The sequence below is a fragment of the Plectropomus leopardus genome, chromosome 22, assembly GCF_026936395.1.
Source record: "Plectropomus leopardus strain MGB_pleo_1.0 chromosome 22, ASM2693639v1, whole genome shotgun sequence".
Taxonomy (NCBI): Eukaryota; Metazoa; Chordata; class Actinopteri; order Perciformes; family Serranidae; genus Plectropomus; species Plectropomus leopardus.
In genome coordinates this window covers 10,881,986-10,899,686 of record NC_142197.1, presented here as the reverse complement: position 1 = coordinate 10,899,686, position 17,701 = coordinate 10,881,986, and the positions used below count along the sequence as shown (strand labels likewise).

Genomic DNA, 17,701 nt, shown 5'->3' with positions numbered 1-17,701 from the left:
TTGGGTTAACTTGAGTAACCGCGTCATGATTTCTAGAGAGAGATATTGCTGTTGAGGTTTTTGAATGTTTTTTTTTTTTTGGTGCTTCGAGCAAACATCTCTATAGCTGATATCTCACTCTGCAACTCACACCAAAACAACCTAGACTGATAGATAGCACTTCAGGTAAGGGGAAAAATATGTGTTTTTGATTTGGGGGTAAACGGTCCCTTTAAGCATTTTTAGTCATGCTAGCAGTGTGGCTCTTGGGATTGCAATGCCTGTTGGCTCTGCTTTCTCTACTCTCCTTTTACTCATTCTTTTTCAATGGTCTTTAGATAATTCATCAGTAGCTTTTGTCAATGACAGCACTGAAAATCAAAACAACACACAAATTTGGGCAACAGATTTCCTGCTGACTTCAAGTCTTATGTTGCCTGCAGTTGTGCAGCACTGCTGCCTGAACAGCCTGACTGCACTGAATTTCATCGTGATACTGAGGATTTAATGAAATTAAAGCCATGCAGACTGTCAATTTGTGCAGCAATGAGGATGTGCACACATGTGCACACATTCAAAATGTAATGACAGCTCTGCAGGGGATAAGGTGTGACAGGTGTCCTTTATGGGAGCAAAGATGACCCATTACAGCCTCTTCTCACTCAGCTAACCGTGCACGTGAAGGAGGCTGCATGTCTGATATGGCGGCAGATATATAAATGTGAAATATGCAAATTAATCTGCATATGCACACACAGGCTCACATTTGCACACATGATATGCATTTATCAATTATGCATGCAGTGTGGTATGTGCATTATAACACAAAGCAACTGAGGCACGTGAATATGCTTGTGCAGCTTTGTTTGCATAACCCCAACACACACACAGACACACACACGCATGGATACGTACACTGTTACAAAACACACATTTATTTTCCTGCAAGCCTTCAAACTGATTCATCCATTTGATGCTCTGTGAAGTGTGAACTCTTGAGCCCTCACTGCTCTTGGCCAAACATGCACACGCATCCCATCTCACGCACAAGAACACACTTATAACAGAGTATTAATTAAAATATAGCCAGGAGGAGACATATTGTATAGCTTTTGGTCAAACTGGTCTCATCAGTGAACAAAACATGCTTATGCTAAGCCTCAATATGAACACAGAATAGACAACTGAATTTATACACTCTTAGCCACTAGAAAAGATGGTGACTGCAACAGCCTGTAGTGTTTTAAATGTAATGGAGCAATCAAAGACACAAAAGGAACAGATTTTTTCAGTCTGTTCAAATTCAATAGTTCATTAATTACTGCTCGAGTTTTGGCTTTTAAGCATAGCACTTACAGTACAGTAACTGTTTGAATAGACTATTATTATTAGCACAGAAATAAGGAATGGCAGCATTTACCTGGCTGTGTGAGTATAGCCACAGAGAGAAATACAGAGTGAGAGAATAAGAGGAAGAGGAATCCTCCATCACAAAACATTCCTCAGCTACATCCTTTAGTCAGACTTCCTACATGAGTTATCATACAGATGACAGCGGAAAAAGGGTTTTGGGATAAATGGGAGTTTTTTTTCATTAGGCGTATTTTATATTTGCAATTTCAGTTTGCGCAATTTGAGGGTTAATGGAAAGCGGCCTACTATTGCTGCTCTAGAAACAACATTTAGCTATAAAATATTAAATTCCAATCCTGTTCTGAATATATTATTTTTTAAAATAATTGTACAGTTTACAGCATTAGTTATCTGAGAATCTCTTTCAAATTCAAGCAAAACTGATAAATTATACTAGCAGATGTACCAGAACAGTAAGTGATATTAGCATCTTTTTTTGTTTGTATTGTTTGTTAACTTGTAGGCTAGCTGGCAGTGGTTAACATGATTTTGTACCAGAGGTCTCAAAGTTTTCATAAAGATAGTTCACTCCAAGCTGAGTTGTTCATATTACATGTAATTAGTTCACTCCATGCTGGAGGTTTCAGATTTCTTTGTCGATGCTGTTTTAAAGTCTGTTCCCATGTTGATGTGTGGATCCCATATTAGACAGTTAATGGTTTTTATATTAGTGACATAGCTAATCTAGCTTTGCCGAGGTGTATTTGAACCTCAGATTTTAGGGAAGTGCATACACATCACCCCAATCAGTCGAGGAAGGTGAAAATACCTCTCTAGTGACAAATTTTGCAGATACAAGTCAGGATAGTAAGTTAGACATTTTAGGGGACATAAACATACAAAACAGAGAAGGGGGTTGGTGTCTTTGATGAACTTACACTACCTCTGTTAGCGTGTGTTTGTGTGTGCGTGACTGTCAGCATGTGTGTATGAACAAAAGAGGGGGAGATGCAGAGCAAGTATTACCCTTGAAGGGGCAGTATGACGTGACTGTAATCAAATGTGAAAACCGCATTAAGTCACAAACCGCCCACAATCTTTGCAAACCTGCATTAACATCACGAAAGAAGACCATAGAAACAACACTCGTGTATACATGCGTGGACAAACTTACAAATGCATTCAGACATGCGGCCCAATCTGCCTTCTGCGGCGATATTTCTGAGGTAGCAACCTTTCATGAACTATGCGTGTTCACTGAAATTAATGACAGAGTGGCAGAATGCTGTCTGCAAAATAACTGCATGAAATACTTCTTTTCCTGCATGTTAACTGATGTTCTTATTCTTCCCTGAGGGTGCACATACTGTACTGCTTCTTCCTCTTAATTTGCATCCATCAATGTGCAGTTACAGTCAATTTAAAGTGGTAGGCAGTGGGGCCTCATTTTCTCATTTGTCACTGAGGAAAGGATTATTTCTACTGAGCCATTTGGTGACACAGCTGCAGAAAACTGTCATATTAGAAAATGGATGAGACGCAAAAATCGTCCACGTAGGGACGATGGTGCACACTGTCAGACAGTCTCTCAAAGGCATTCATGACGTTGCACTCATTTGTACATCCAAAAAAAAGGAAAAAAGACAGAAATAGTTTTGTGTCCTGCAGACTCTCTCTCAGCTAAACACCTGGCCGATTGCTGCAAAAAGTGATTCTCAAATTGTTGGTTTCATAAAGGTACAAAAATTGTTGTTGCAACTGCCCCTCCAACTGCAAAGCTGGAAAGAAATGGAGGCAGGGGCTTTACTAACCAGTTGGTGATTGGACAATTCAAAGCCTACTGACAAAAATGTTTTAGCTTTCCAATCACTTTTTTTTGTGTTAATAGTTTTCCCCTCTTTTTGTGAAAAAAATCTTTGTGATATGTAACTGTGAGCATCAGATGCAGCCTGGCAACCACATTTAAAAGTTAGTGTTAAGCCCGGCTCTGTGTTAACTTAACTGTAGATAAAATATGTATGTTTGGGTTTTAAACTGTTGATAAAAAAACAAGCTATTTAAAGTCCTTGAGTTCTGAAAAGTGACTGACTTGTGGTGCTTTTTACTTACTATTTCATAACATTTTATCAAAAATAAGCTGATTTATCGCTAATAAAAAACTTTTGCCCCATGCGAGATGATTCACTGTTAATGTTGGTTTGTCCTCAAAACAGAGAGCGTTTCTTTTTAACATCCACCTAAATATTCTCCTTACAATAAATGTAAAGATAGAGCTTAAATCACCATTTATTATGCTTTACTAAAAGGCTTCAAACTCTTGATTTTTTGTCTTTCTCACACCCAGTTTGTCTCCATCGCTCACTCTGCTCTGCTCTGGCTGTGTCCTACCTGCACACTCATCATGATCAAGTAGCTGCAGACACTGGGCAGGAGGTGGATGTGAGAACTGAGCGCAGTCAGAAACAATTTTTATCATGCAGTCCCACTGACATGGCTCTCATTTCCAAACCGTTTCCAATCTCCACCACACATCCACCCGCGCATGGTACAGGCTCCTTTTAAAATGTAATCTGTTACGGATTACTGAGCACCCGCTCGAGATTTGACCCAGCAATATAATCCTTTGTGTTGATCTAACATAATCTGATTTCACTCAATTACTTTGTCTCCAAAATACATGGAATATGACGCTAAATGAACAATATACTCTGGTTATAGACTCATTTGAATAGCATAGTTACCATCTAAAATTATCACAGAATATAACATGATAATCTTCCAGTCAAATGTGTCTCTGTAAACCAATTTTTTTACGTTTTCATACAAATACTGACATATTAAAGTGACCAATTCAATATACTCAGATTACTGTAATCCTGGTACATGCTTTGTGTTATTCATCTGAACACAGACACACACTCACACCATAGCCACCTACTGTCTCTCCTCTGCAGTGACGTTTTATCATACCTCCTGCACACCAGGAGTTGCCTTGAATTCGTTCTCCACCACGGTTCCTATCTGGCAGCCTGATGATTTGAATCGCTGCTCTTTATCTCCCCGGCTTCGAGCTGAATCAGAGAAAGACAGAGCACTTCAATGTTATCGCGATAACTTTGGAGACCTGTACAAAAACTCAAGGACATTTAAGATATTTTCTCCAGATAGATTCAAGGGAGTAAATGTCATTTGGTCTTATCTGAGACAATGATATAAATGAGAGTTGGTATGATGCTCCATATGTGTGCCAGACTTAAAAATACTCACATCCCACACTGCAACAAGTTTGTATCTCAAGTTATTCCACATCAACTGACTCACGCAGATGTTATTGTGGTAAAACATCAAGTCCGTTTTATATTATCACAAAGCCTGAAGGCAACACAGCATGTGTTTTTACTGATTGTGTCACTTTACCTTCCTCAAAGGAAAATGAATTATGACAGCTGTGCAACCATCACAGAAACCACTTCAGATTATAAACTGGAGTTACTCGACAAACCATGATCCTTTTGGTTATATATTGGCATAGAAAAGCAAGCAGGTTATTTCATGGTGGATTTCTGAGTTCTGAATTCAAGATGTGGTGCAGATGCTGCTGCAAGCTGCTCTGATGGTGACACTAATAAGGGTCAAAGCACACAGACACAGTTTCAGATTGCAGATACAGACAGTGACGCCTAATAGTTTTTCATTTTCAAAGCCTTCACAAACATCAACTATATTTGTCATTCACTATGTACATGCGTGCAATAACTATTTATACAGTGTGCTAACTGCAGTAATTGGTGCAATAATTCAGCTACAGCAATCCTCTGTGCAATTATTCAAATGTGCAATATTCTTTTAACCACTGAATGTAGACTATATTCAACATGTTAAATAAATCGTGTATATTGTATGTATTCCTTTTGTTCTCCTTACTCATTTATCTGTTGTTGCATTGTAGCATTACACACATATTTTATTTTTTTGACTTTACATGCTAGTTTTATTCATTGCATTGTAACGTAAGGCACATAGTTTTACATTTTTACACACTGCATACACTCGGCACATGGTACATTATTGTAATTTTAAATATTCACATACTAGTGCAAATTCTTTCTTATTATTACTGTGTTTCTATTTCACATTTTTAGACACTTTAGACACTATGCACATTATATTTATATATTTTGTTAATATTCAAATATGAGTGCTAATTGTTTCTTAATATTATTGTATTTCTATTTTAAATTTTTCCATACTTTGTACTCTGTACTACACTGAATTCAAATATGATTGCTTATAGGGATGCCGTGATGGTAATTTTTTGGTTTGTTTTTGTTTGCTGTATGGTTTATTGTTGTTGATTTCTCCAGATTTTTAATAACAATTACCATTAATCATAATTTTTTTTCTCCTGATTTTTAATGAAATTTCATGTCTCCACACCAAAACTGTGTGTCATGCTGGTCAAGGCAGTGATCGCTGACAATATTTTAAATCCAATAATCACTAAGATTTTTGAGTCATTGATGTTTTTTTACCCAACTTTAACCAAACTCATGCATCTATGCTGATGGAAAATTACAACAAGAAGAAATAGTGGCGGAGACAAAAAAATGGTCAGAAGCGTGGAAGCACAAACATGCTAAACATCTTTCTCCGCGAAAGTGCCACTGCTTCCCAAATAAACTGCAGCACATCTGCTGCCCAGGGTAAATATCCTGTTATAATAACATTAGTGCAACACACATTGGCTTTACAGATTTTTTTCTGTGACTCAGAAAAGCTAAATGAACCTGTATAAATATTATTTATATTTAAATATTTTACTTGCAATTAAGTTTTTTACATTTTGGTACATGCACAACGCACTATGTTAACACAAAATATGTTTTGATTGTCTTGCACAACTCTACGAACACAAAACACTTCACCGGAGCAGCATTCATTCACCGTCCTGAGGTTGGAGAGGAATATAAGCAGAATATCTTTAGCTTGTCCAACAGTGGAAATAATATTTCACACACACATACTAAATACACACACACTATTTGACTGCAACGTGTGTCTCGTCGCCGGAGGCACATCATTTAGCAGTGACTGTGAATAAGCTGACCTAAATATGGCATCAAAGCATGTTTTAAACATATTTTGAAGAATTTATATTTTTTACCTTGGTATTCTGAAGTGTGGCGCCTTTCACATGTAATGAAGTGAATTACAGTGGCCCATAAGAAGCATAGATATTGCGTCAGCAGACATGAGGCGGACAAATCCTATTGGGCACTAAAGCTACAGCTAACATCCAAGAATGACTAATGCACCAGAGCTTTATAGGATCATCATTGTTTGATTGTAATGATATTGATGACCTTCCCAGGTCCACAATCTATTGATCTGATCTTCAAACCAATTTCAGGCCAGAGAGGAGTCTATAACAGTGCCCTCGTAATGCAATATGGGATGCATGTCCCTCATTTGTCATGGTAACCAGACTTAGATGAGTTAAATATAGAGGCTTCCGGTTTAGCAGAGGAGGGTTTTAAGGTCTATTCTTAGACTTTAGAGCTGGTTTATGTACAGCAGCATGCAAGCTGCCCTCTGTATCACAGCAGATGATGACATTTCTGGAAATCACAATACATTTTTTTTCTTTGAAATGGAAAACACAGAAAATTAAACTATCATGCTGCATCAATCTAAAGAGACAGTTTCAAAATCCACACTCTAATTATTGATAAGTATATGAAATTATCATGTCATGTCACAGTTACTATCATACCATCAAATGTGATTTGAAATATTCTGTATGAGGGTTATATTAAATATTGCAACTAATAGTTTATGAATTCTTGTGTTAATTACACTCAGGATAATTTATGCTGCATATGAACTTGGTAAACATGAAATGAGCCTAAACAATGAACCCTTTATGAATAAGATAATATTAGAATAATAAATAGATAAAAAAAAAAAAGCTTTTTCATTAGGATGCCACAACGAACCACTAGGATGTAAACTTATGTATACATACATTTACCGTGTCCAGGGTTTCCTTCATATTTGTTTATTTGTGGTGGCCCGCCATGATTTAAACATCTGCCATCACAAATAGATTTTCTATTTTTGGAGCTGGACCGTTTCATTAGGAGCACTGTTGGAATATATATGCCGTTCACAGCAGCTGACAAGAAAAAAAGGAAAACGAAAAGAAAGTTTGCTGTCATTAAACCTGTAACACTTTTAATTTAATGGATGATGATGGATAATGAATGGACGATTCTTGTTTTGCTTGTCTGCAGTTGCAACACTCTGGCAAATATTTCAAAGGCTGCAGTTGCAGCTGTGGCATGACAGCTCTTCAAAAATGGGGGCTGGCTGTTAGTTTAGAAAGCGCTTGATTTGACACGCAGCAGAATTTTCTATGTGTGGAGCACGCATTTTAAATGTTACTATCCCAGTCGATCATGTTCATTAAACTGTGGGTAGCCAAAATCGCGATCGTGATTAAAATGCGACTAATGTTTTAGCCCTTCTGCATAGACCAAACAATTAATTAACTTTTGGACAAAATAATCAGCATGGAAATCAATAATAAAAACAGCTGTTAGTTGCAGCTATAATATATCCTGTGCTAGGTGATTTCATTCACATTGCCCACGCTCAATAGCCATTAACTTCCATGCCATGAATGGATTACCATTCAGCTGGGATAAAGCCCCTGTGTTTTTACAGCTGTAGGAAACTAGGTAATTACGTAAGAAGATCAAACTTAATGGATGCTGGACCAAATTATAACAAACCGCAGAACTGGAGCAGAAAGAAACAGATGTACAAGAGTTGTGTGATGACCAGCAAAACCAGCAAACAGAGAGATTTCTATGGAGGATTTCCTATAGAATCAACTGACAGTATACTAATGACCAATTAGAGTGAAGCTGGTAAGAATAGCAGGATCGACCATCAACGCCCAGTGACAGGTGCTGCAGCGAGGAGCTCATCCTTCAACAAGGGAACCCACCTACACACGCACTCATACACACACGCAAACACGGGCTCAGGTGTTTCTGGGACTTGCTTACACACTTGCCATGTGCCATGTGTCTGGCTGTCTCCCCTGCCAACAGCACACAACACACACATACACACTCATGCAGCCTGGAGGCAGCTTTAGAGTGCACACGAACCCATACGCACGCATGCAAACCTTACACACAGTGACACTATTATCCCCTGGCCTTGGATGCCAAAATGAGTACAGAGAAGCGGTACGTGTACGTGTGTGTGTGTGTGTGTGTGTGTGTGTGTGTGTGTGTGTGTGTGTGTGTGTCTGCAGCATGTGCATGTTGACAGATGATATGCTTAAAACTGACACCACCCACACTCTCCCACTGACAGCAGGTTTCATCACACGGCCCAGACCTTTGTGAACTTGGATGGTACACAGTAGATTGGGAACAAAACAATTTGTCATGGTCACCTTTTCACACATAAAGCCATAGAGCAGCATCTGTAATGGAAATTTACTTTTTTTTCCATGTCGTAAATAATTCATCAACTGGAAAATTACAAACAGGCGGGATGTGATGTTACTCTCTCAATGATTACATTTGCAAATCCTCCTTGTTTGTATAAAAATAGAAGAATTCTTGATTTAAAACAACAGAAAAACTACACTGTGTTTAGCACCAATGTGCAGACACGCTTGGTTTCATGTATGATCATCAAGTACATAAAGAGAAAACTACTTCTAATTCAGTTATGTAGCCACAGAAATACAGCTGTCAAAAGCAATGATGAACTGATGAACAAATAATCTATGTATAACATGTTCAACAGCTCACCTTGCAAATATAACTAAGTATTTCCAATCCATACAATTCTTGTAATTCCAGCAGACATGCCATATCACGTTTCAGGAGCTAATAAAAACACACACCTCGTCTACTTTTGATGGCGCTGTGACATAACTGAACTTTGAATGGTATTAACTTTGTCCGTACGCCACAGCACAATGAAGTAGGAAACGACAACAATAAACACAAAATAGACCAAAACAGAAACCATTTAACTGGCTATTTACTTATGGTAAAATGAACAAATATTGAGACCAAATATCATGACCAAATCTACAAACTCAGGAAGGCAAAATGTTCCACTTCTGAAGCCTTCCTGGTGTGGTATAACACTTTGATGTGGACGAAACAAAACCAGGATGCAGCCGCATCTCAGAGCTTCGCCCAGTGGAGTTGTCCCTCCCAGCTCCTTTACAATGAAGATGAAGTCGAAGATAACAAAAATGGGAATAATTCATGTCGTATCGTATCTTACTTTAGGGGCTCATAACGTATCTGGCATGGCATTAATCTGCAGACGCTCCAGTTCAAACCAAGTTGAAACTTTTCTATGGATGTCAGTTTTTTGAGCCATGACAAAGGCAAAAATTTGGCATGATAAGTCTGTTGTTATTAGCCAAATCGATTTCTGGGAAACTTGTGGCCCCTACTGGCTGGTTAAGAGGAGTGAGGAGTCAGCAGTCAATGACAGTACAAAACAATAACACAGGTTTTTCAGCAATTATGAATTACTGCAACCACAAGTGGTACTTGAGCATACAGGCATAAATGTGCACACAAAATATTAGGCTGATTGGTACAGTACTTTGCAAGATGAGCAACGGGTGGACAGATACGCAAAGTCACTCACACACTCAGCTTATGCCTGGCGAAGACAATAAAGTTTAGAAAAGACATTTTAAACAATCTGTCAAGCCACTGACATCAATAAAAGGAAAACTACTGCATGAAAGAATAACTAAAATGAAGCCAAACAGGGGCATTTCAATCTCTAGGTTTGTGGCTCAATATTACTGAGGCACCTAGATGTATTGTATGTGCGTGCGTGTATGGCCTTTGTGGTGTGTGTGTGTGTGTGTGTGTGTGTGTGTGTGTGTGTGTGTGTGTACACAATGGCCTTTGCTGTGGATTAAATAATTTAGTGAATCAAAACAGCATTATGAGTGTCCCCTGTTTCATTTGATGAAATTGCATTTCATAATCACAGGTGGCGAGATAGTAAATTTAACCTCAAAGCAGCAACGTGAGTCAGCGACCCCTTTTACCTTGGCATTTTATCTCTCACAGAGAGAGAGAGGGAAAGAGAGAGAGACTGTTACTTGTTTCATACACATCCGTTTCAGTATTACATAATAAAACAATCTCTTCACTCTCTTCTTTCAGGATGTCAGTCAGGAATGGTGGCGAACAAAGGGCTGAAAGCACAAGTTTGACTGAATAAAATGTCACACTGTTAAACTGAAATTTCCCTCCAAGCTGTGTCTGAATGAGCACGATAGGAAATGCTTTCCTTTCACACGTGTGTTCTGCCAGGATGTGACATGTCTCCTGCATTGTTGTGCAGCGAAGGCAGGGTGTTACATTAGCCAAGGCAGTGGCTGTTTCTGGGCTGGAGATCTGACGTGCTGGTAATTAGTTTTCCTTGGCATAGTGGAGGCAGGTGGGGAAGGGTGTCTCCAAGTTGACAATACCAGCTGTCAGAGTGCCAAGCACTTCAGCTTCAACTCTGTCCCCATCCTCTCGCTTTTCATGCCTCTCTATTGAGACACTTTTCTCTTTCATTCTCTTGTCTCTCTACTTCTCCTTGAGAAGGATATTAAACACATTTCAAAACCTCACATGGGTTTAATATTGAAGCGCCTTGGTGGACCAGTGGTCTAAGACGTATACCATGTAATCAGTGTCCTTGATGACTTTGGCCAGGGTTCTTTTTTGCTAAATAGCCAGAGAAAAAAAAAATTAAAATGTGTTTTTCTAAAAGAGCAAATCAAACTTCCATCAACAGCATGTGGCTTGTTAGCTTTTAGGTTGCCTAGTTTGAAATTAACAAAAGGTTTGGTTTATAACTGATCTATGAAGCACCCTTAAGTTTCTGTTTCATTATAAAGATAAAAAAATACATTAAAGGCTCATATCTCTAAAAACACTTTATTTAACATGCTGTATCTATGCACTATAAGAGGCATAACTAGTGTGGAGTATCTGTGGATCGGATATAATGGGCCAGTCGGGGTCAAATTTACAGTGCTGTTCCTTTCATCCCTCTCAGTCTTGTCCCCACAGACTAGCAATATTTAATCCTTAGAAGACATAAGACGGTTGTGACCTTTGATACAAATCCATAATTCCACACAATCTTACCCAGGATTGGTGTAATCCATCTTATTTGATAGCAAAAACACTGAGTGAGAGACAGTAAGACAGTGAGACAGATACAGCAGATAAATGGGAATGATGAAGGGGTGATGGGGGAGAGAAATACAAAAAGGTTGATCTATTTCAGGACTGGTAATCTGTCTAGAACACACAACGTCAGCTACGCCGCATGTGTCTTTACATGTCACCATGACACTGTGAAGGAAATAGCGGTGCACTCAGTGGTGGGGATGAGCTAGAAAGGAAAATAGATCGGAGCAATCAATGGATGTAGGAGCTTTTCTTAGCATGGACTCACTTCACAGACCTGCAGCGCATATCATGGGGCGGCCTCAAGTGTGTGTGTGTTATTTGTATGAGGAAAGCAGAGCGGGGACTGATGATGTAGTCACTTGGTTTCTGTCCATGCCTAGCTATACTGTAGAACATGTACAGCCAACATGCGTCTGTACATTGGGGTATTTGGAGTCCAATGACATTAAAAAGAGCGGTAGGGGATACGCGGTGGGTGGTTGGAGGTCGATGTGTGTGACAGATGAACCGTGAACCTTTGGTATTCTCACATCAAGAACATCATCGGTGGGGCCTGGAGAGAATAAATGCTAAGAATAAAATGTGGAGCAACTCCTCTGGTGGATGGTCTGTGTAGAAAATGGAGCAAATGAACACAGACGGTGACATTCAACTGAGTGTGACTTTGACAGGGTTATGATCGCCATAACTCAGCCACTCTCTCTCGATTTAGACGATTTAACTGTTGAAAGTGATGAGAATGTCTATAAGTATCATTTGTACTACTTATCCAGTTGTATGCTCAGTATTTCCCAAACTGACAGCCCTTTCTGACAGGGAACTAAAGGGTTAGGACTAAGACTCCACTGACAAAAACAGTGATTTTTTTTTTATCTCATTGGAAATAGGAACTGCTGGTTTACCGCTGCTGTGATCGGTATTTTCTATGTTTTATTTTGTGACATTGGTAAATCCAAGCTAACCCTTTAAAACACCAAAGTCACACAACAACACAAAAAAAACTAACTGACTGATCCAGCAATAGACCAGCAGCTTCTGTGTTCAGCAAGGTTTAATTACTATTTTGGCCAATGGAGTCTAGTTTAGAAGGGAGCATATGCAAAGTTTCACTTCTGGTTCAGTTCCACATCAAAAAAGGGCTGTCTGTTTGAGAAGGACTTGGCATACAACTGGATAAATGAGACTTGCGAGATTAAGAACAAGATTTTTCTCAGTTTTTGGATTCTTCACTCATCAGTGGCAGTGGTCAAGTTTTCCTCATGAATTCAATCAAATACAGGATGTGTAATTTATATACAAATGGTCATTTGGGGAGTGAAGTTTTCCTTTGAGTCTTTGCTTCTAACAGGAAAGAAAATATATAAAGATTGGTCAGAGTTTTCTGAAGTTATTGTAAAAAATGCAGGCAAACAAATGTTACAGGTCAAGCTCCTCTCATTCATAACAGACAGTAGCTTAAAAGAAGATTTCGAGGATGAGAAGCAGCTTTGGGAAGACTTTTTATACACCGCAGGCTCCATTGGGCTGAGTAGACTCATCCGTATTGGCTGAGCTCAGACATGCAAATTTCTGTGCTTAGATTCACAAAAATGAATGCCGAAAGCTGCTTACAATTATCTGCCAGAAATGCAAGGTACGTCAACAATAGATGTTTTGAATGGTCTTCAAGTGCTGAGTCTTGTCATTTAAAGGACTGAAATGCCACATTAGACTCAGTTGCCCTGCAAACCTTTCTGCCCTGAATAAAAGAAATCAATTCTGAGCCAAAGTATAGCTCATACTTTATTACGATTCTCTCATTGGTAAAATGAGGAATAAATACACCAGCGTTGAAGGTTTTAGCTGATCCATGCATTAATTGAGAAATCTTATGCCATAAAATTACTAGACGATTACACAATCGTTTATGTCATTAATCAGGCAGATATATCAAAATGCTGCTCATTCCAGCTTCCCAAATGTGAGTACTTTTTGATTCTCTCTGTTACATTGTCATAAACTGTAATGTGTGACATTTGCTGCTTGGACCGTACCAACAGCATAGGCTCTGGGGAATGGTTTCGGGCATTTGTTACTATTACCTGAACATTTTATAGCTTAAACAAAACAAAAATAATGAAAATATAAACTCAATAATAATTAATCAAAACAAAAAGGGTTCATCCATGCCAGCGGCCAACTAGCTAAGCACAAAGCAGAGCTAAGGCTGATGGTAAATGGCAGCTTTTATCCAAATCATTTGAATAGACAAATTCTAAGGATAAAGCTTCGTATTTAAACAGCTTGTCATATTTCACACTCTAGTACCGTTTCTATAACAGTAAAAAAATAAATAAATAAATAAAAGTATTATCTGCTGTGATATCTGCACCATCTTAAATGTATGTTAGCAGAGATTCGGTTATATGTTTAAAGAAAATAGTGTTCCAAATAGAGCATCATGTCCTTTGTATGCCATATTTTAGGAATCGCAATCAATTATTTCTTCATATATTCAATCAATTTGATATCCAAAAGCAACAATGGTATCAACCATTGTGAACATTGTACTGTTGACAAAGATGTACAAAAATGCCCAGTAACCCTTTGAAACCTGAGCAAATTGGATTGATTTCTATTAAAATCATAGGAAGGAAGCAAAGAGCAATGGAAGAAGAAATTACCCCAAAATTAAAGAAAATAAGACACTTTGTGTCAAGAAAAAAAGCCAAGCCATTATATCAGAGGAATTTAAAAAATCCACAATAATATTGTGGCGAGGCATAGATCAGGGAATAGTATAAACAAAGTAACACTTCTAGGCTGTGACTAATTCTGATAAATGAATGACAACAAATAATAATCTTCATGCAGCATTTTTTTTTTGTTTGTTTTTCGTAAAGTCGCTGCCATAGATTGTGGATACAGCTAATCCAGTTAATGCAGTAATAGCATCCCCCAGCTTAGCCAATCAATCTATTGGCTATGGTGCCGAGACAGTTTACTAGCGAGAACAACAGTGTAAGAGAGATGATAGCATGAAGCATGAAGGAATTGACCCAGCTACCTTTTAGCTACACACTGTGTCTCAGACTCTTTTCACAGGTCAAACTAAAGAAGCGAAACACATCTTGACCATGTTTGCTACCCATTGCAGCTGTGAGTCAGCTTTCTCTGTCACAAGCATGACTAAAACCAAGTATCAATAAGCATCTATACAAGTGTATAAGTATGGCACTAACTCCATTCAACTCATACTAAAGTTATCCTTCTTATGCATCAATTATGACCCACTCGAAGAGTGCATTTTTCTGCCTGTATCTCTTTATTTTCTGTGCTCGGAGCATTCAGGTGAGGTTGGGGCTTTAGAATAAGGTAGCGACCAGGTGCCAGTCCAAGCAGCAGGCATCTAAAAGACAGCACGGAAAAAAATATGCAAGTATAGCAAGGAGAAATGCCTTGGAATCTGGGATTGACTTATGCGTATACCAACAGTAAACGACAATCCTGCATGTTATACCTTTAACAAATGTTCACTTTTAGGACAAAAAGAAGTCATTCCGACCGCAGACAGTATTCGTCTATTTGTCAGAGCCCTCAATAAGACTGCTATAAAAAAAGAGACATGCTGCTTAACACCAAGGACTGATTCCGATACCCAAATCTGTTTAAGCTGATCCAATCCTGACTGGCTTTCATTGCGGATGAGTGCAATATGATTAAGTCATTCACTACACCCCATTTCTCTGCTGGGTGTTGCAAAAAGTAGTACGAGAAAATTATCATGCTCATCCAGAACTGAAATCCATCTTTTCCGACAATACTCCTCCTGGACTAGACTGACTGTCCCAGAGAACCACGAGCAAATGAAACACAGTGAACTCAATCCAAACCAATCATCCCAAACAGCCCAGTCATTAGCCACCCCAGATGTTAATACAGGGTTGTCATTTGCATATGGAAATTAGGAAGATTATTCAAAAGTGAAATAAGGGGTAAATGCTTGTTGCTGAGTGAATATTCATGTCAGGAGTGAGATTTTCTCCCTCCGAGCTGAAACTACTGTATTGTCTTTTGTGTTCTTTAATAAGAGTGGATCTCCCTCAGGAGGCGAGCCTCCAGACTACACATGCAATCTCAAAAGATTAATGCCACTGTGTGTGTGTGTGTGTTTCTAGTATATGCACTGTATTTGCACACATGATAATGCCTTGAGAGACAAATCGGGTTGTTTCCTGAGAGAGGCATTTTGTTTCCCACAGATAACGTGGAAAATTCAACGAAGCCAACATTGAATCACATGGTAGACAGCATTAAATTGATTTGGGAACTGGCTGATGAACAGAAAGCTGTTTTTGTTTTAGCTGCATTATGCCATCAAGCACAATGTCCATTGATTTTACCCTTCCATGTCACAGTTACGCCATATCAGCGCGGAGACAGAAAGCAGCAGAAAAGTGATGCTGTTTTTGTGTGCGAGTGGCCTTCTGCGGGGTTACATGAGTTTAACATAATTCCTAAAAGAGGCCAAAAACTTCCTGCAGCAAAAAATAATGCCAAAATGGGCTGATGAGCAGAAGGCGTTTTGTGCTTTTTCAAAAGTACCATATGCCTGAATATGGGACAGTAAATCAAGCTTGTTGAACTTATTCAAACAGCTCTTTATCGTGACCCAGGCATTCAGAGAATGAATGAAAGCCATCTTCCTAATAAAGACAGAGCAGTGCATTGTTCCCGACTCTCTGGAGGGCATGTTGCTCCTCCTGCCTTGATGAAAAGATGCTACCTTGGCAAATAACGAAGTGAGCTTCTTTTTTAGACTCTGCTGCCGTCACTCAATTATGCACTACCTTTTCAATAGAGGTCTTTGTAAGCTCCAGCCCTGATGCAACACATTCATCCTGCTTTGCTTTGAAGGGAACACAGTAATTTCTGTGTGTTCGTTGTGTTTTTTTATTTTATTTTAAATAATCTGTCATGGTGGATCCAGGTAATTGTTGACTTCTATCTCTTTCAAGGACATACAGTCAGCTATCATTGTTGAGCTTCAGCAATCACGTCTCCCCAGGGAATTATTTTTTCAAAGTGGTTGTCCTCCATATAGGAAATTCATAAGTGGATATGCTGAAGGACGTGACATGTTATACAAACATGGCAGTTTAGAGAAAAAAAGCCCGCCACTTTGAGTCAACATTTATTGAAAGAGTCAGCTGTTGTGTTGTGTGATCCATTTTTATTGATGTTTTATACTGATACACTGGCTTGTTTACTTGCAGATGAAGACAAAGTAAACTGTCCTTCCTGACAAACAGGATTGTCATTGGTTAATATGTATAGTCATGTTATGTTTGATTTAACTACTGCTGACACCCTGTTTTTCCACATGATTTGTAATAATAAATGCAATCAAATACATTTTGTGAGCAGAGCAAAGGAAGGTCACTCACAAGGACTGCAATCTTTTAAAAGTATTTCTTTCTCATTGAGTTCAAAGTCAGGTCAGGTTAATCTTTGAATTCTCTGTGATTATAATTGAAAATGACTGGGAGTCAATTTGGTGACATCAGAACCCTGACGCCACTGAAAAATCACGGATACCAAGCAACAAAATAAAAATAGAAATATTGCATTACAAGAAATTGCTGGAGTGGGCCGTTCAAGTACGTGTACTGTTACCATGGTGAAAGCACAGCTCTCTGCTGCGTGGCATTGACTGACAGCTGCACACGCCCGCGACGTGATGAAGTATCATTTAAGAAGCTGTATTTTCTGCCTTCGTCCTACTTTCTAGTAAACACAAATTGATCTGCGATTATATGCTGCCATTATTGTTTCTCATCGTGCAAACAATGAATCAGACAAGCACCCACACAACAGCCTCGTACGGCAGTTTGTTGTGCTCCTGCATCTAAGTGTGCTGGTGGTTTTATCTATAGCAAAGTGTGCGATGATTACAGCTCTAAACACTCATTTAGACACTCAGTCAGGAGACTGAGCCTCACATGGGGCACTCAGATGGACCATCAGCCCCCTACTGATGACCACATGGTGACTTCAGACTCTGAGGAAGGCTCACATTCAAAACATCAGCCTCTCTGTTGTAGCAATAAATACTAACTTGAAGTGCAGGCTTC

At 38.8% G+C, this 17,701-nt stretch overlaps 1 long non-coding RNA gene across 1 annotated transcript in view; it reads right to left on the bottom strand.

The window, feature by feature from the left end:
- Positions 1–17,701, bottom strand: part of LOC148185870 (uncharacterized) — a 102,912-nt gene that overhangs the window by 76,510 nt on the left and 8,701 nt on the right. The window contains exon 3 of the long non-coding RNA XR_015775581.1: positions 4,303–4,403. This is a non-coding gene — a long non-coding RNA (uncharacterized LOC148185870). The remainder of the gene's footprint in view (positions 1–4,302; positions 4,404–17,701) is intronic.